The sequence below is a fragment of the Misgurnus anguillicaudatus genome, chromosome 22, assembly GCF_027580225.2.
Source record: "Misgurnus anguillicaudatus chromosome 22, ASM2758022v2, whole genome shotgun sequence".
Classification (NCBI taxonomy): Eukaryota; Metazoa; Chordata; class Actinopteri; order Cypriniformes; family Cobitidae; genus Misgurnus; species Misgurnus anguillicaudatus.
In genome coordinates this window covers 23,213,175-23,234,023 of record NC_073358.2, presented here as the reverse complement: position 1 = coordinate 23,234,023, position 20,849 = coordinate 23,213,175, and the positions used below count along the sequence as shown (strand labels likewise).

General features: G+C 37.8%; 1 protein-coding gene and 1 long non-coding RNA gene across 2 annotated transcripts in view; both read right to left on the bottom strand.

Moving 5' to 3' along the window:
• The window catches only part of rtkna (rhotekin a), a 141,445-nt gene that overhangs the window by 90,959 nt on the left and 29,637 nt on the right, over nt 1–20,849 (bottom strand). The gene's annotated exons all lie outside the window — the stretch shown is intronic.
• LOC141358874 (uncharacterized) lies at nt 7,394–8,832 on the bottom strand. Its single transcript, XR_012365385.1, has 2 exons — nt 8,520–8,832; nt 7,394–7,493 (listed from the first exon to the last, which is right to left on the bottom strand). It is a non-coding gene; the product is annotated as an uncharacterized lncRNA (long non-coding RNA).

Sequence of the window (20,849 nt, the reverse complement as noted above, 5' to 3'; positions counted from 1 at the left end):
GGTGTTAAAATTGTCATAGCACTGCAATTTGACAAGTGAAATGAAAACACACAAAAACGACAATTTATATATTTAAGTGTAGACGTTTTTATTTAGTGCAACATATTAAGCAATGTTGTTATAGTGCAACAACTGTTGTGCAACAGAACATGTATGTATCAACACATATGGATTATGGATATTAATACAGAATAATTACTATAGGGTGATATAGTATTCTGTATACTGTTTTTGAATCTTACTATAGTATAAGGAATTTTAACACAGTTTACTATAGCAAATGATATAGTATAATAGTTTTTAATTTTCATAGTAATTTATAAAGGGTGATGGACATTTTTTATATAAATTAGCACAGTGGTTCCCAAACTTTTTCAGCGTGCGGGCCCCCCTTGTGTACAGTGCATTTTTTCGCGGCCCCCCGAAAGAAAAATTTATGACAAAAACTGTTTTAAAATGTAATATTTTAATTAAACAAAACATATAAAATTATACCTAGTAGTGCTGTTGGTTAGTTGGTGTATTATTTTTTAGGTTTAATTACACAGAATTCATGATAAATTAATGTATTTTATAAAATGTCATAAAACTGGGGCCCCCCTGGCACCATCTCGCGGCCCCCACTTTGAAAACCACTGAATTAGCATACGCATTAAACAATGTAAAGCAGAACATACCTTTATTTTGAGATTGCTTTTCTTCCTCTGCTTTTCTTTTTTTTCAGCTTCTAAACGGTACTGTTTTGATGCCATAGTTTGCCTAAACCTACAACCTCACTAAAATAAGTCTTGTTTTTATCTTTATTGAAAGATGTAACGTGAACATTGCGTTGTTCTACGATACTACATTACCCATAATCCCAAACATTACATTTCCAAGCATGTGTATTGAGACACACCTCCGCAAGCGTGTCATTAAAGTGCCCTTATTATGACTGCTTTTCCACAAGTTAAATAGGTGTATGAGTTCCATAAAGCATGTTTCAAAAGTTGTTTGCTCGAAATAGCTTGTAGGAAAAGATTGTTACCCATCTCTAGTAGCCTCCGTTTCAGTGCATTTCAGATTGTGCCATTTTGAGCTAGTCATTACATATTAATGAGCTGCTGCTCCTTTGATCACGCCCCACTACTAACGTCATGTGCCCGTGCTCAGTGGTATCGTGAGTGGTACAGACCATACTGTGTTATTATTTTATTATTATTATTAACTGTTTATGTTGCCAACAGACAAATCATGCAGAAAAGTATCACTAATAAGTACACTACAGGAGAAGAAACTCTTGACACATGACAATGATTCCAGAGTCAATTGTGATGTAGCAGTCTCAACAATACACTCATTTTCCCTGGACAATGCTAACATATGCCCGTTATAAAACATTTTCAAACGCATTATTTTCGCAAAGTACAGAAATTAAGACCCGGTGGGGGATGTATACTGCTTGTGGGCCGCGTGCTAACTGCTAGAAGCTAGCGGGAGGTCCGGACCGTAAAGTTACAAGAGTCTCGGGGGTACGTTGGCCCAGTCAGAAAAGCCGGGTCGGTAAGGCCCGGTCTCGGTTAGTTTGCCAAAACACTTTTAGTTTGGCAAAGCACTATTACTTAGTTCATGTAGAATTGTTAAATAAAGCCGTTAAATATTTTTTAACTTCCGAAACCACATTGCAAACTATCTAGCCTGCAAAAAATATCTATATAGCGTACTGTCTACAAACAATAACATATACATTTTAAAGGTATAATTTACGGCATTAGCATCAATGTATGATCTCTGTTTTGAGATACAGATGCTCATAAATGTAGTATTTTGTGACAGGAGATGACATCATGCAAAATATAACGTGACTTCTTACCTTTTGTGTTGATATAGCGATCACAAATACGTATAATCCGTGAAAGCTAAGTACATAGTCTGTTGTTTACATCAGATTTCGCATGGACGTTTTATCACCTACAATCTGAGGAAAATTTGCGTCGTAAAACACTGTATATGAGATCACATTTTAGGTTTAAATAAACACGCGTTTAAACTTTGTTTTTAAAAGTAGGCGGGAGTATAATCCATAATATCCAAATAGCACTGTTATTTCCGTGAGACATGCTAACAGCAGGGTATCAGCGAAGTGACTGCTCTCTGTGCTCTCAGTCTCTAGCTCCCTGGTGGGTGGAGACCTGCGAGTGTGGTGGTGGACGGGATAAATTCAAACTGAATGTGACGAAACGGCTAGTTACGCTACAACGGAGCTTGAGTTTGAACTCACGCAATCTGAGACTCAAGGCAGAGGACATTCAGAAACCTGTATCTCACTCAAAACAGCATGGATGGATTTTTTCCAAGTTTGTATGCGTGTGGAAGCATCAGAGACACAAAATAACACCCCAAAACCCTGAAAAAGTGAGTTTTTCACAATATGGGCACTTTAACATTACGCAAATTAGCCCACTCTGCTCTTATTTTGTAATGTTTTCTGTCTTTATTTATACTGATGTTTTGTATTTATTGTCATTGACTGTTAATTGTTGTGTGAATAGTTTATCCTGTTATTAAATTCCTGTTGGGTTTTTTACATACCGTTTTTGTGATCCCCATGTTAATGTAAGTGTTTTGTCTTGTCAAGTCTATTATCTTGAAGTCATAGTTCTTACGTTCATGTCTCTATTTTGATATCGTCTACAGCCGTGTTTGTCTCTTGTTTCATGTGTCGAGTTCTCATTGGTTCCCTTGCATTATGTGTCATGTTCCCATTGGTCCCCTGTCCCTTTATAAGCCCTCTTGTTGACATTAGGCTTGGTTGAGGTGAGCAAATTCTGCGCAGAATCGATCACCGGTGATCGCCGCGAGATGCATGCCGGTTAGAAAAGTGTCCGAGTTACGTCTCCACTTCCTGTAGTAGTTTTATATTTTATATAACTTGTTTTTGACTAATGACAATTAAATTCTTAATGAATTCCTTTAAACTTTTGTATTGGTGTTGAATTATTTGTACTGTGTGCTGTTTATATTTCACTGAAACAAATTTGTTGTACCACTAGACTTCGATTACATCCCAACATTTACTAAGTAGCCTTCTCCAGTAATGAACAGTTTACTGTTGTTGATTTTCCTTATAAACATCTTAATGTAAATGCATTTGTTGGTATTTCAGTTGCATCTATTTAATCCGCGATAAAATTTGCGAACTCGCTCTCTTCCATTGCTGACGTTTGCAGTCCACAACACAGCGTGATTCAGGAAGTGTCCAACTTGCCTGCACTTTTTTCACTCCTCCCCTCAACTGCAGCCGTCTGCTCTCGTCTAAATTCCAGGCAAGGCAAGCTGCATCTCAAACAAGCCTATTATCTCTTGTCGATTATTGTTAATTGTAAAGTTGCCATGTCTGTTTCATTGCCTTGTCATGCCACGCTACAGATTCTTGTTTATACTTCATTGTTTTATTAAAGTCCCTTTCTGCATTTAGACCCTGCCTTCTTTTCATGTTTTGGACTACACCTTGTTAATCAATAAGATCCCTGCGCTTGCAGCGCGTGTTACCTGCTGATCACGCCTATGTGGTTTGTGTAATGACAAAATTATTTTTATGCTTGGAAGGTCCTCGTCTTGTTGTGGGGTCCCAGGCAATCGCCTTTATTAACTGTTGGATGGGCTGGTCCTGATGAAGACACCCATACTTTCGAGAGTGTTTACAACAGAGTGTCTGGAACTCTGTACTTCTGTGTTTGGTAATAATTGTTTGAGCTTTACGCTTAATTGCATGCAAAAGATCAAAGGTCACCCTTCCAATAGAATTCGACTCTCTTGTAAATGTGCCTACCAGGGTTGGGAAAAATAGATTCTCTGATTTTAATTGAGGCACGGCTCGACAGTATTAACAGCCCGATTCCCTGGGGCAAGCATGAACGACCTTCACTAAAAAAGTTGATCGTGTTGTAGGCTTTGTCAATTTAAATAAAGGCGGGGTGCATGATCTCTGAAAGCCAATGTTGACAATTAAAATCACCTAAAAAAACACGTCCCTACCTTAATCTAGCCTTTCTTTTGATAGACCCGCCCCACACATATGCAACCCAGGCAACGATGTCGGTTAGTAGACACGCCACTTACTGCTAATTGGCTAGAAGTGTGTTTTGGAACTCGGCCGACTCCCTTTTCCAAAGTGTTTTTCAAAAATCATGCACCCCGCCTTTAAGCAAAGAATATGGAGTCAATACAGCGCCATATATGTTTGCCAAAGAAAAATGAAGTATTCAGCAAAAAAAAAATTGCAAGCAAAAAATCAAGAGAAAATTGAGAGAAAATATACAGTATTGCAAAGAAATATAAATAAAGCAGAGCAAAACAAAAACACAAATGAATGCAAAAATCAATGACCGCTGCAAAAGAAGATTCACTCTGCAATACAACAATGGTTTCGCAAACCAATTATTTCATTTGCAACTCTGCTATAACTCTGCATTTTAATCAACTGTGTGTTTGATGCTGTTTTCCATTCGCGCTTCAACCTTCCCTGCGCCCCACCTCGTGACGCCGTTCCGGCATCTGGGCGGAGTCAAGGGACCGAGGGCGCAAACAACTCGCCCACTTGTGTTGCGTCATCAGCTTGAGTCCCAGCCAGTGGTGGAGCTGAATCAGAAAACAGACATGCGGCTGGATAAATGATAATATTCGCTAGTATTAAAATGGCGTTTAGTTACTCAACTTAAAGAAGTTAGAGACTAATTAATGCTGTAATTTAGTACACAACTATACACTGCTAAAAAAACAGCATAGACCAGCATCATTCCCATGCTGGTTATGCTGCTGGTCCTGCTGGTATGACCAGCATGGGATGCTGGTGCTGTTATGCTAATGACCACCAGCACCAAAACAACATGTCCAGCATGGTTTGCATGGCTTGATGTTAAGTGTCTTAATACTGTAGGAAAGACTGCTTAGGGCTAAATTGTGTAACAGTTTCATGTGCATATAAAAAAAATCGAATAATTCTGTTGTTTTGTGTGTTCCAGATGTTGTGAACTGGAAGAAATTAAACATCCAAGGCTTATATGACACAGATTATTCTCTTTAAAAGTTTATACCAAAGGACAATGTTCTTTAGTTTAAAATCTGACACCACTGTATTATGTTATTGAGACAATCAAGAAGTGTTATGTTTTGTGATGTTCTTCATTTTCTCATTAGATCAGAGCCATTAAACTGTCCATTGTTTTTCAGAAATCCTTCAGTTTCTGCAAATTCTCTTCTTTTTCAGCATTGAAGCTCCATATTAAAGCTAGGAGAAGAGTCGGAACTATAGGGACAAACTCTCCTGGAAAAACAACTTTTGTTTCTCAACAAATAAATACATCATGTTTGGTATTATTTTCTATTTAAAGGTACTTTTTTGGCATGATTGTGTGTAGTTACAAGATTGCTAAAGCATATACATTAAACAACAAACAATAATGCAATAGGTGGAATTTCAATAAGGTGAAGTACTAAATACAATTGAATCCGAGAATATTTACAATAGAAAATATAAGATATAAACATTGAAGTAAATAAATGTACATTTTCAACAGAGACACATGAAAGGTAAACTAAAAGTGCTGTACAACAGATCAGGGCTGTAGTTTATTATTGAGAGTGTGGAACTGATTAACGAATTTAGTAGCAGCTGTTGGGTGTCTGTCTTCCCCCAGTAACATATTTATTTGGTCTGATTCTGAAGAGCTGTAATAAAACTCTGCTATGAGCTTGGAGAAGTTTTTTCAAAGTGTTTCTTTTGGGAGCCATGTTTGTCTGTGTCCGCCTTTCTTTAATGACAGATTATTTTCTCTGAGTCTGTATTTGGTAAAGATTCTCTAAGGGTGTAAAGACAATCTGCCAGATTTTATTTTCTATAATTGTGTATTATTTGGCACCCTATGAATGAATCAGAAATGTTATTCCATTTTATTACACGGCTCTCTGGAATGCTTGATTCTGATTGGTCAGTTGAGACATTTGCAGGTTCGTTCTTTTCAAATAATAACTGCTCCAAAGTAATAACGCATAGCCGGTACTACTTGTACGAGTAAAATCGCTCCGCGCCAATAAAGATCAATAAAGATTACTGTTTGGCGCCATCGTGTGACAAACACTGGACAACCACGAAAAGACACAGACAGCTTACTGAGACTGAACTTGACAAAATAGAGCATGACAGCTACGAAGCCAACACACAAAAAAATACAGAATGGGCATTAAAACTTCTCAAAGACTTGCTAAAAGAGAAAAAAATGGACAAGTATGAAGCAGAGGATCTTAAGGTATTACGATCATTTTATGCATCTGTGCAAAGTTTCGCGGAAGGATAAAAATGTTAATTTAAATCAAATATGCCAATAAAATGTTTCAAATTCATATTCGTGTCCAGTTTTTTTTTCTTATGTGGCAAGTAGCTGTGTAATAAGCGGGATAATGTAGAGGCAGCCGGTAGTTATTGGGAAATAAGCCCCTTCAGTGTGATACAAGACCCTCCGCTTCGCGTCGGGTCCTGATCACACTGTCGGGGCTTATTTCCCAATAACTACCGGCTGCCTCTACATTATCCCTTACAGATACTGGGGTTGAACAGTAGTGTGTTGTTCTATCAATTTGCAGTTGCCCACCACCCTACCTCACTGGCACACTCGCACTGTATGGTCATTTCAATTGTTGTGTCTTCCATTTATTCTTGATGTATGGTTAAGGCTATCAAATCTTTCCTTTTAAACTGATATTAGTGGAAGGCTAAAGTAATTGATTAGTATTTAACTCTTTCACCGCCATTGAAGAGATATCTCGTCAATTAAGAGAAAACGCTTCCCCGCCAATGACGAGATTTTTCGTCTTTCTGCAATACCGCAACTTTTTAAACCTGGAAGTATTGCCCTATGGCAAGCAGCTGCATGTCCGTGTCTGTTTTAAAGATCGCTCTGAATGGGATCTCTATGAAAAGTCCGTCACAAAAATTGAATTATCTCAGCTTTTTACTCAAAATGTGGTGTTTTTGCAGAAACCTACCCATATTCAAAAGCTGATTACAAAAGAACCACTGAAGGTACTAGGATGAAACTTTTTTTGTTGTTTGAAAGCAGAGGGTCTGTTCTTTCATTTGGTATATTGTATGTTTATATATTTAAAGAAGAACATTTTCTGGAAGGCATTAAACTTTGGTGAAAATCAACATTTGGTGAAGGTAACATTGTGAGAACATAACTTTACATGTTTGAAAATGACAGTTGCATGAGATTGGTATTTCTCTCCCTGGTAAACTAAAGAGGCTTTTCATAATAAAATTAGCTGAACATCTTGCTAAATCCTATGCTTTTCTATCAAGCTGCAAGAAATTGCTTTACAAATTTAAAAACGCTTTGACATAAAACAATGAAAATGGAGTCAAATAAACTTTAATTCTATGTATGTAAACTTTCAAAGAGGATAATCAGTGTCAGATGAGCCTTGCATGTTTTATTTCTTCCAGTTCACAACATCTGGAACACACAAAACAACAGAAGTATTCGATTTTTTAATATGCTCTCACGAAAAGGTTACACAAGTCAGCCTTAAGCAGTCCTTCCTACAGTATTAAACGGATAGTTCACCTTAAAATGAAATTTCTGTCATCATTTGCTCATGCTCATGTTGTTCCAAACCTGTGTGAACCTCCCTTATCTGATGAACACAAAAAAGACAATATTTTGAGAAGTAATGGTAAACACACAGCAGATAGTGATCATTGACTTCCATAGTAGGATAAAAATATTTTGGAAGTATTGTGATAAATGACTAATAAAATATTTTGATAAATGATGGTAAGCACACAGTTAACGGTACTTATTAAATTCCATCATATTTTTTATTCCTACTATGGAAGTCAATGGTCACTATCTGCTATCATTTCATAAAATATCTTCTTTTTTTTCTGTTTATCAGAAAAAAATAAATGAATACAGGTTTAGAACAACATGAGGATTAGAAAATGAATAAATTTTCATTTTAAGGTTAACTAACCCTTTAAGACACCTTTAAGCCATGCAAAGTGTGAGAGACAGAGTAAACATGCTGGTATAAACTCAGAAACAATGATCAACATTCACAGTGTGTTATGTCCTAGTTCATTACCACATTTTATTTAACAAACTAATATGACAATAACGAAGGACTCATAATGATGCGTCACGACCCTTAGGACCCTACAGCAATTAGCAGTAGTATTTTAAAAACCATAGTAACCATGAATTTACCATGGCCCCACTACAATAACTAAAGTTTAACCATAATTTTTGTAATAAAACTACAGTAATTCAAATGCTAAACAAAACATGGCTTTATCATAGTAAAAGTACAGACATATTTCTACTTATCTTGTCTGCATATAGTTGTGTACTGCTAATACAATTACAGCATGAATCAGCCTCCAACCTCCCCAACTTGAGCAAACGTGTTAATATACATTTAGTTAAGTGAACGCCATTTTAATACTAGCAAACTAAAAGAAAACAATCATTTACACATACCGCAGATCCAGCCGCATGCCTGTTTTCTGATTCAGCTCCACCACAGGCTGGGACTCAAGATGATGACGCAACACAAGCGGGCGTGTTGTTCACGCCCTCAATCCCTTGACTCCGCCCAGATGCCAAAACAGCGCTACAAAGTGAACCGCAAAGAAAATTGAAGCGCAAAATGGAAAAACGCATCGCAAATGAATTAATTGGTTTGCAAAAACATTGTTTTATTGCAGAGATAAAAAATCATGAATCTTCTTTTACAGCAGTCATTGAGTTTTGCATCTATTTATATTTTTATTTTTCCTTTGCGTTATTTATATTTGTGAAATTTAACTTTGCAATACCGTATTTTTTCTCTCAATGCTTTATTTATCTTTTGTGATTCTTTATTTTTTGCTTGCAAAAGAATTATTGCTTTGCACTATTTACATTTTTTTTTATTATATATGCCACTGTTTTGACTCCATACAGATGCGCGTCTGTCATATTAAAGGAATAGTCCATTTTCTTAAAAGAAAAATCCAGACAATTCACTCACCACCATGTCATCCAAAATGTCGATGTCTTTCTTTGTTCAGTCCAGAAGAAATTATGTTTTTTGAGGAAAACATTGCAGGATTTTTCTCATTTTCATGGACTTTAATGGACACCAACACTTAACACTTAACTCAACAGTTTTTTTCAACGGAGTATCAAAGGACTCTAAACGATCCAAAACGAGGCACAAGGGTCTTATCTAGCAAAACGATTGTCATTTTTGACAAAAAGTGCATAAAAATATGCACTTATAAACTACAACTTCTCATATTCCTCCGGTCCTGAAAGCGTCAGCGTGACCTCACGCAATACGTCATGACGTCAAGAGGTCACAGAGGTCGAACGTGAAACTCCGCCCCAGTGTTTACAAGTGTGTTGAAAGAGGACCGTTCCGACGTTGTTGTATGTGCAAATGTGCGTTTTATATATGTAACACGTGACCTCCCTACGTCACTACACATTTACGTTAGGTCGCGCTGGACCTGACCTAGACGAAAAGTTGTGGTTTAAAAGTGCAAATTTTAAAAATGACAATCGTTTCGCTAGATAAGACCCTTATGCCTCGTTTGGGATCGTTTAGAGTCCTTTGATACTCCATTGAAAAAAACTGTTACGTGTTGAGTTAAGTGTTAAGTGTTGGTGTCCATTAAAGTCCATTAAAATGAGAAATATCCTGCAATGTTTTCCTCAAAAAACATAATTTCTTCTCGACTGAACAAAAAAAGACATCAACATTTTGGATGACATGGTGGTGAGTAAATTATCTGGATTTTTCTTTTAAGAAAATGGACTATTCCCCTAATTAAATGTCATTTTTGTTAACGCATCCAATACTTCTTTAAATGTTACTCCGGTCGGTGGACAACACTGGCTTCCTCCAGCGGCAGCAAAACCTCCTAAATAAAAATGCAAAGCAAAACAAAACTTTACTAATAAATATGATCAAAGATTTCTTTTCAAGCTCTTTTGCTTCTATAACTGTTCTACATTTTCTGTGGACCAGCGCTGCAGAAAGTCTTTATATGGAGCTGGTTTGGGCGTGTTTTATGCAAATTACCAGAACACTCCAAATTATTTACAAGTATAAGAACAAATTCATGTGCGTATGCACATGTTGTGAATTAGGCAGAAAGTGTTTTTCGGGATAAGTTCAAGTGTGCGTGTAAATACGGAAAACACAATTGTTAGTGAATGAGACCCACTGTCCTTTGGGATAAACTTTCAAAGGGGATAATTGTTGTCAGATGAGCCTTGGATGTTTTGTTTCTTCCAGTTCACAACACCTGGAACACAAAACAACAGAATTATTAGATTTTTTATATGCTCATAAAAAAAGTTTACACAATCTAGCCATAAGCAGTCTTTCCTACAGCATTAAGACACCATCAAGCCATGCAAAGCGTGAGAAACAGATTAAACATGCGGTTACAAACTCAGAAACACATTTATTTAACAAACTAATGTGACAAAGGACTCATAATAATGCATCACGACCCTTAGGACCTTACAGCAATTATAGTTTAACTTTGTTTTTTTAAAAACCATAGTAACCATTCACTTCTGTAATGAAACTACAGTAATACAAATGCTTAACAAAACAATCATTTACACATACCGCAGATCCAGCTGCATGTCTGGGACACAAGCTGATGACACAACACACGTGGGCGTGTTGTTTACGCCCCCAATCCCTTGACTCCACCCAAACGCCAAAACAGTGCCAAACAGTGGGAAGCGCAAATTGAAACGCAAATGGTAAACCGCATTGCAAACACAGAGTTGACTGAAATGCAAAATTATAGCAGATTTGCAAATTAATTAATTGGTTTCGAAATCATTGTTGTATTGCAGAATGAATCTTCTTTTACAGCAGTCATTGATTTTGCATTCATTTATATTTTTATTTTTGCTGTGCTTTATTTATATTTGTGAAATTTATTTTTTCTTTGCAACACTGTATTTTTTCTCTTAATGCTTTACTTTTCTTTTGTGATTATTCATTCTTTAGCCAAACTTTTTTTTGCTTTGCAATACTTTATTTTTTGCAAACATATATGGCGCTGTATTGACTTCATAATAGAAGACAGATAACAGATCTTAATTGGCTCCACAAAAATAAGAAGTTTTGTGTGCGCACATCCGAAACGCGCGCCCAAAAATCCGCACCTCGAGGCTTTAGACAGAGCACAAATACTGAGTTTGTGTTTTATTGCATATTTACACAAAATTATAACAATAAAATTAAACAATTACTTTTAATAAACAAACTAATTGATAAAATACACACATGCAAAATCAACATTAGACAATAACAGACAAAGACTGAAAAAAAGGCAGGGAAATATATATACCCAGAAACTAAAGACTAGAAACAGGTGTGGATGATTAATTAAACAGATAAGGAACAGGTTATGATGATGACACTGAGGATGACTGTGACAGTACTCCCCCTCCATGTAAGCGTGACCCACGCCGTAACAGAAACTACACCGAAGTGGTGGGGGGGACTAACAAAAAAGAAAAGTCAATGGAGCCAGGGTGGTGAAGATGGAGGGAGGAGCCTGAAGCAGGAGGAGCCTGATGGAGGTCCAGAGACCAGCCAGGATGAAGCCTCAGGGTGGAGTTGCTGGAGGGAGGAGCCAGGGTGGAGTTTGGTACTTCACACCCTGGGGATGAGTGATAGTGACCTAGGCTCTGGAGGAGAAGACCTGGACAGAGTCGAGCAGACGAAAAGCCTGGGGGAAGCTGGGGTTCTGGAGATCCAGGGTGGAGCCGACGGCTCAGGCGACTGACACGAAGACTGGGATATGGAAGCCTGCAGTGAAGCCAGAGCGACCGAGGACTGAGGCGGAGATAGAGGGAGGAGCCTAACAAAGCCAGTGGGGTGGAGTGACGAAGTGAAGCCAGAGGAGTGGAATCCAGATGTGGAGATGGGACGAAGACTGACCAATGTGGAGCCGGATTGACGAGGGAGCTAGAGGGAAGATGGGCCATAGTGGAGGCGAAGGAGTCTGGAGTCTTGATGGGTCAGAGGGCCGAGGTGGAGTCAGAAGCCGTTTCTCAATGTCAAGGATACTTCCTTGGCAGGACTAGTTCTTAAAGTCACTTCCTTCAGAGGCTAGGCGAGGCTCCTCTTAAGCATTCGGAGAACACGTTAAATGGAACAGGCTAGCAAGTGCACGTCATTGCGTGATTAACAGGTGTGCTTTCGGTGCTGCGCGCATAGGATTGTGGGTGATTTCAGCGCGTGAAGGGTACACATACGCATCCTTTTCTGTATATGGGATATTTCTCAAACGAAGGACTCAGTCCTTGGCTGAAATTTCGTGGATCCTCGACTTTGGAACAGTCCTTCGACGGACGTTGATGATGTAGTATCCTCGAAATTCTGGCTTCCGAGGATCCTTCCTTGACATTGAGAAACGACTAGAGTCTCTGAGAAGTTTCCGAAATCTCCACATCATCCTCCGAGATGGCTGACAGGTGGTTATGCCCCAGCTCCTCCAATCCTACTGCAGGGAGGTCCATGACAGTGTGACGGGGAAACTAAAACTAAACATGATTACTGTAAACTATGCATTTTGGTCTGTTATTCTGTTACTTTTTGATGGCGGAAGATGAAGACGAGAACGACGATGGATAACATTAAACAATTACTTTTAATAAACAAACTTACAAAATTACCTGTAGGTTTAAAATTACATGTCTGTAAAACAAACAGTTCCATATTAAAAATGAATTCAAATTAAAGACATAAAAAAAGAATCTAATCAAATCATCAATTTGGTCGCAATACTGGTACCCACGACTATACCCGGGAAACCAATGTTTAGTTTAATTCATGAAACATGATTTTTTCAACCAACCCATCTATCTATTCTCCTTTTAATTATTTAGGACTGGGTCATGGAGGTAACACACTGGGAAAAGCAGCCCACTGTATTTTTAAGGTATATTACTGTTATTGCCAGTATGTTACTGTAAAAGCATCTTTACAGTTGCATACCCCTACTGCAGCTTAGTTTTACACTCAAATCACCTTATAGTAACTGTAATGTTATAACAATTTGCTTAAAGATAATGATCTTATTGCATAATTCTACTGAATTCTAAATAAACAGTCCCGTGTCGTACTATGCAATAGAATATGCAATAGTGATATTTAAATTTGTTAAACTCATCACACTTAAACTTCAGTTCAGGTGGCAAATTGTATAATAAAATAAAAAGGTTGAAACGTGGTAGCTGACCACACCGCATCTTTAGCTTGCGTCAAGCTTTGACAGTACACTTTGTCCCATCATCTGTTGATCTTTGTGAAGAATCTTGACACAAACACAGATCTTACCTCTGGCGTCACAGTTTCAGCCACATAACTGCTAAGTTCGGTTTCACCCAATCATACGTAAACTGTGTGTTTGCAGCATTAACATTTAAGTGCTGATGTAAACAGGTTACAGCACTTACCCTGCATGTGTGAGCAACACAGGAGTAGAACTGAAGCAGCTGTGCTGCAATCATTTCAACCACGAGTTGGCATCCATAATAAATCTATAATTTAGAAAGGCTGAGTGGCAGCCTTTCCTGCAGCTCAGTGTGTGCCTTGTTTTTCTTTTGTGCATTTATAGTTTTTGTACTTGTTATTATCTATCCTATGGATATGGATTGATTCTGACTAGGGTTGCAAAATTCTAGAAATTTTCAAGGCTGGAAACTTTGCATGAGAATTAAAGGGAATTAACAGGAATATATGGGAAATAACAGGAATTAATAAGAATAAACTGGGTATTTGCAGAGCTTTATATAACAGGGAACTTAAATATGTAGTTAAAAAAATCTTTGCATATTTTGTTCAAAACAAGAAGATTTAATGCAATTTCTGTTGAACTTCTACCCTGCACATTCTTCAGTCACATGCACACAGCACACTGCTTACTGGAGTGCGATTGAGGCCACACATAAATTTAAAAAGTCAATCTTTGCATGTTTTCATGTAAATGACATAAATTTGTTTAAAACTAGCGCTGTCCCTTGAGCGGGACATCTGAGTTTACTCCAATATTTTACATGTAAATTTTAATCTATCACGACAAATATATCACTAGAAAGGTGTAAACTTCTAGAATAAAGCAATACGTCTCAAGAAGCAGTGGGTTACCAGTGCATTTTATAACAGCTAAGGGGCTGTTATAAAATGCACTGTTACCCCACTGCTTCGCGGGACTTATTGCTTTTATAAAACGGTTACTTCATATACATAGCAGGATTTCATAAAATAAAACACAAATACGTTGTTATTATATTAGTACAAATATTAGTCTTCCGCCAAACAAAGTAGTTCCTCAGAATCAAGAGTGGCTGCAACAGAGAGCAGTTCACAACCAACACAGACGCAGCAAAAACACAATGAAAATATGATTTAGAGATCACGTTCTTCTTGATACCATTTTTTAAACCCTAGTTAGTGTGTAATGTTGCTATAATAGCATAAATAATACCTGTAAAATGATAAAGCTCAAAGTTCACTGCCAGGTGATATATTTTCTTCAATAGAATTCCTCTTTAAAAGCCTACAACAAACGGCCGGTTTGGACTACAGCCCTCTATTTCCTGCTTTAATGACGTCAGTAAAACAGTTCGTTGACTAAACTCCGCCCACAGGAATACGTCAATCACCAGCTTTGGCTCAAACGGCTCTGCTAAGCTAAGCTGCTATCGAATCACAGCACACTAAACAAACTACACAATCAGAACTCGATACGTATTTCTGAAGGAGGGACTTCACATAACAAGGAAGACATCAGCCTGTTTTGAGGACAGTGAAAACAGCGCTATACAGATAAGTACATTGTGTGAAAAATACCGCTTTTTTTACACGTGAAACATGAACACATGTTATATTGCCCACTAAAGCTTCAAAATCACAGACAGAAAGGGAGCTTTAAGACTGTGGTGTTTTTTTATAAATCAACATTCATCTAATTTAATTTATACATTAACATTTATATCGTGCAACTGTTGACATTCACACATATGTGAAGATTTAGCTCAAAATACCATATAAATAAGTTATTATAACATGTTAAAATTGCCACTTTGTAGGTGTGAGCAAAAATGTGCCGTTTTGGGTGTGTCCTTTAAAATGCAAATGAGCTGATGAAATTCAAACACTGATCACAATGATGGTGGTTTGTTGTAATTGAAACTCAATTGTGCTTTTTTCTGCACTAAATAACAGTGCTGTGGTTGGATAGTGCAGATTAAGGGGTGGTATTTTTATAATAAGAGCACCTTATGACATCATAAGGAGAGCCAAATGTCAACGACCTATTTTTTCATGTGCTTTTAGAAAATGGTTCACCAAAACTAAGTTACTGGGTTGATCTTTTTCACATTTTCTAGGTTGATAGAAGCACTGGGGACCCAATCATAGCACTTAAACAAGGAAAAAGTCAGATTTTCATGCCATGGCCCCTTTAAAATATTCTTTATTATCATGAAAATACCTGAAACAATTTGAAGAACAGTGATATAAATATTCCTGTAGACATTTCCTGGAATAGCATTCGTAATGCTACTTCTTCTGTGGCACAAAGGGAGTTTCTGCATGGGAGCGCCCCCTGGTGTTCAGATGTGCCTGGATTTCACCATAATTCATTCAAATTCATTCATTGAGAAAACGCGCATTTGCACGGTTAATCGTTACACCCCTACCTTTTTGACATAAGCCATGATACACCCTGTAAAGCTCTCAACTGTAAAGCTGTAAAGAACTGGGGGGAGCTTTACAGGGGGGATGGCTTAACTAAATGAGCCCTATTGTCACTCCCAGGCGCTGAGATATGTGAAAACGGCACAAACTTTAAAAGCTGTTTTCTCACATTTCAGCTTTTTTGAGTGCCTGCCTTGAAATGGCCACAACCTTTTCAAATATTATCCGATTTCCACGTGTTACACATCGCTGAGAAGCTAGGAGACTACACTTTCAGAATCTGTGAATAACTCAAAATACCTCAGATCCGACTTGTGTCCCTACTTTCTGTGATTGGTCACATAAATTACTGGAAGGCTCTTAGAATATACACGGGTTTCCTGTTTACAAACATTACAATGTGCGTGCACATCCTAGAGGCAGAAAGCCAGATTAGTGAGCAGGTCTGCTACTGCAACAACCTTAAAGGGCGTGTTGCATGGTTAATTTTTCAATGAATTTGTGCAATTTGCTTGTTGGTAATGAACATTTAAACTGTTATCCATTGTATTTTATGTTGTTGGTATCACAAAACGGAATATAATATGAAAAAGTATGTACTATTTTACAGTGGTTTGCAACGATTCTTCTTTTCCCCCACATTGCATTACGTCACGTTGGGGAGAGAATTTGACAAAGCACGCCTTGAGAGCATTGAAAGTGACTAGAGAGACAAGTAGACTTCAGTATTCAGATAGCGCAGATTGTAGATAGTTATATAGACATTTAAAGAGTAGGGATTCACCGATCTGATATTCTGGATCGGTATCGGGTCGATCCAGGCTTTTTGGCTGGATCGGGTATCGGATCATTGACCGACAACATGACCGATCCAATTCCGATACTGTGCATTAGCCGTGGTGGTTACTGACAAGCTATTAAAAGGACAAAGTATTATAAAAGCACCATAAAAGTTTAATGCACTATATTCAAAGTATTTTAATACACTCAATTAGGGCTGCACGATATATCGAAAATGTATCGCCATCGCGATAACTGTGTATGCGATATGCATATCGCAGGGAGCTGCGATAACTTGCATTTATTTTACGTGTCTATCATTTGAGTGTTGCATGCTTAGATCGTCCAAATTACACCGATCAGAAGGTGGTTCTCACACACTTACTTTACTTGGGCGGCTCTCTCAAGTATATTAACAACTGTCCATGTATATTTATCATCAAATTTTGTCTTTTTTTGTCCGTGATAATGACATGATGCGTGCGAGCACGTCGTGTCTTTTGTGATGAGTTCGCTGTGCGTTCGCGTTCTTTCTGTTTCCCCGATGGATTAGGTGCGACGCAATTGCTCAGTGTCACATTGTTTCCTTCCATGGACTTGATCACAGTTGTATCCATTAGAGGTCTTCACGGAAGGACACGAGTTTATATTTTGAAAGGTCAGTCGGGTCCGAGTCGGACCCATTTAAATTACTTCAGGTACCGGGTCTGTTTAAACCCAAGTCGATCAGAGACGGCCGTGAAGAGTCAGTCAGCGCTAACGCACTATAGCGCATGTGCAGTGTCAAGCGTACCTCCGGTTTCTATGGCGACGAAAACTTACTCTTGTTTATATAAAGTCACGGCCACGCGCTGCACTTTCTTTCTCCCATGTTTATAGTATTATTATCAATGAACCTTCTTTTTATATCTAAAATGTTTGCTACAAAGATGGTAGCAAATAACCAATGTTAATGCCAAGCCCATTTTACTGAACGAGCAGCTCAAACTGTCAAACAGTCATTATGTAAGCTGAATCTACATACTTTATATAGAGTATACTTTTAAATCTAAAATAATGACGGATTAAGCTCTTTTAATCTGCAACAGAGGAATAGAAAGAGAGGCAATTTTACTGCTTCTACACTATCAACTTTATAATCTCTAGACCTATTTATAATCCATAGACCTGCATTGTCTATCATTAATATATTATACATTTTATTGTATAAAGTTAGTCTTTAGTTTCTACACCTCTCACAATGTTAATAAATCCCTTTAAATGGGGTTATATTCACAAGTTCATTCAGCTTTGTTCATGTCAAAGAGAAAGGAAATAGAGTTTGGAGTAGTTGGATTTATGAAATTAATATAAATATTCAATAAATCAAAGTACTGCGTTATGGTCACACATTACTAGTTTTTTGTCACATGTATAGCATAGTTTAATTACATCTTTAGAATATGCATTACCTCTTTATTTCATATCTAAATGCTAAAATAAAAGCAAATAAAAAATCATTTCTCTAAGTAAGACATATCGCAAGACATATCGCCATCGCACCCACCAACAGAACTATCGCATATCGCATATTTTCTCATTATCGTGCAGCCCTACACTCAATAGCTTCATGTAAAGGAACAAATGCAAATTTAAAGATATTTAAGCTCACAGAAACTCTGCAACTTACTAGAGTTAATCTCTGGTGAAGCAGACAGATGTAACACGTCATTCACACACAAACACACACACACACACACACACACACACACACACACACACACACACACACACACACACACACACACACACACGATAACTGTAAGCTATTTAAAGATATGATTTTATAAAGTCTCAGTAAGCCGTTGGATGGATGCAATTCACTATGTGCTGAGCACACGATTCATCTATTCTCTTTGTTTTTTAAAAAGTTATGAACTTTCCGTTGCGGAGCGAGTATTCCCATGAGAGGATGATTCAAGTGCATCAATTTTGTGCTCAGAAAGCCCATAAACGTAGCGTGTATATGACTTAGGCACATCAAGTCTGCACTCGGAATGTGCATAAAAGTCTGGTCAAGGCATATTTCCCAAAATAACCATCTGCACACTGAAGATTTTTTACTATGAAAGTTACACACAAATAAGGAAAAAATATTTAGCATACTTAACCGATCAAACGTACATATTATATGTTCTCCTAAACACTGCTATGATTAATAATTATTACTAATTTTAAATTATAGATTTTTACATTTAAAATTATACTATATGTAGCAGAAAGCACTATACACATTTAATTACAGTCGTATTGGGCAAGTATCGGTATCGGCTGATATTCTGAATCCTGGAATCGGAAATGAAAAAGTGTTATATGGACATCCCCAAGTAGATTTTTTGGTCCCACTCCGTCCCTGCCATCATACATATGGCTTTGCAACCTCTTCCTCATCCCAGTCAGTCGCCATAGTTCTAATACTACGCTGAGGTTACATTCCATTCACTTCTCCCCAACGTGACGTCATCGCCCAATTGCGTTGGTATAGGGATGCTCAGATTTGGATTTTTCTCTCTGCCCCTTTACAGAGATATGCGTATTTTCTATGAGGACGCGCTCCGGTCCTCAGCGCAATGCGTCTTCACATCCCCATCAAACAGCGTATACAACACATATCTATCGCGAACAATTGCATCCTCAAGCCGAAAGTTTATTACTTGCATTCGTTTTAAAGTTTTGAAGGTTTAAACTTCCATTTTCCTCACAGCTGCTCTTGTTTGCGGACACCCGCCGCACGCATACACAGCAGCCTGTCATCAGTGCACGTGAAGAGAACGATCTCTCCTACATCTTAAAGCTACAGTATCCTAATTCATCTCTCAATAAAACTACTCTCTGCTCATCAGTGAAGAACTGTTGTACTTCATACGAATGCGTGTATATTTAATTCATACAGTAAAGACTGTGAAGTGTTTTATTTTAATTACTTTTAACAGACATAAACCTTTTTAAAGGCATATTACATTTCTCTTTGCAAGAAGAAATATTTGTTGTGCTTATTTATTCGATTCTCTATTAAAACAATAATATACCTAATTTATAGTTAGTTTCATTTCTACAAATGGTTCAAACTCTGCTAGATTATAGATAAAAGATTCCCATTCCACTGCCATTCTATGATCGGCACTGATCGGCGATCATGATCTTAGTGATCGGTAATCGGCCTCAAAAATGCTCATCGGAGCATCTCTACGTTGTTACTTATTCTTCGCAGAGTTTACCGAAAGTTACGTGATGACCACGAAAGCTGCGTGTTTATGTTGTAAATCAAACATTTGACGATGGATTACGTGGGAAGCCTTAGCATTATTTTTATTACAATAAAAAGTAAACTGCTATAACAATGATTTTATTTAATATTTTCACCTCCAGACACTTCCGTAAAACTATTGTAAAAAAAAGTGTCTCCTTTAAAACAAAATACCAGGATTAGGCTTCTAAACCAAAAAATGCTAGAGTTAAATTAATGTGAAGGTGTACTGTTCATCAAATCACCTTTTCACCCCCCCCCAACTCAAAAAGTGCTGCGCCAGTTAAGGGGATAAAACTTTCTTGTGCTGTGTAAGCTATGTAAAACAACGTATAAATGTATAACAATTAGGGTTGGGACAACGCGTCGACGTAATCGACGACGTCAACGCAAAAAATACGTCGACGCAAAATATGCGCGTCGATTCGTCAGACCCAAAAACACGGCGCCGTAGAATAGTAGCAATGCTAGTGGCTTCAGTCCACGCCGGTTTCACACAGCAAGTGTGAGCAGTACGTGCGGCGCGTGTTTTTTTCAGCGCCCATGTTAACAAGCATGCACCCCGCCGCATGAGCAGCGCGAGCTCGCGGCTCTGTAGCAACAGTGCTGGAATCGTTTCTGCGTCGGTTCTGCGGCGCTGCTCATGCTCAATTAGAGTGAAAGTGCTTTGTTTATGGTTTAAATGCTTGTGGATTGACGCGAAAATGTGTCATTTTACCATAAAATCATGAATGTGAAGTGTATTTTACCCGTCATGAATTTGAGCAATGTAACAGAAAGCAATGAAATATGTCACTGTTGCCAGAAGACTGCGCTTTCATTCACTCTCTGTCCAGCAGTAAATGAGTCCTAATCTATCTTAACGAACTTAAGAGAAAGAGATTTAATAATATATGTGCTTCTTAAGTCTATAATTGTGTTTATCTGTCATTAAATGGACTAGAACAGCACAAAAACAATGTGGATTAAACAAATCAAGTTGTAAATGTTACACTGACCATCAAAAGGCACATTGAAGGGG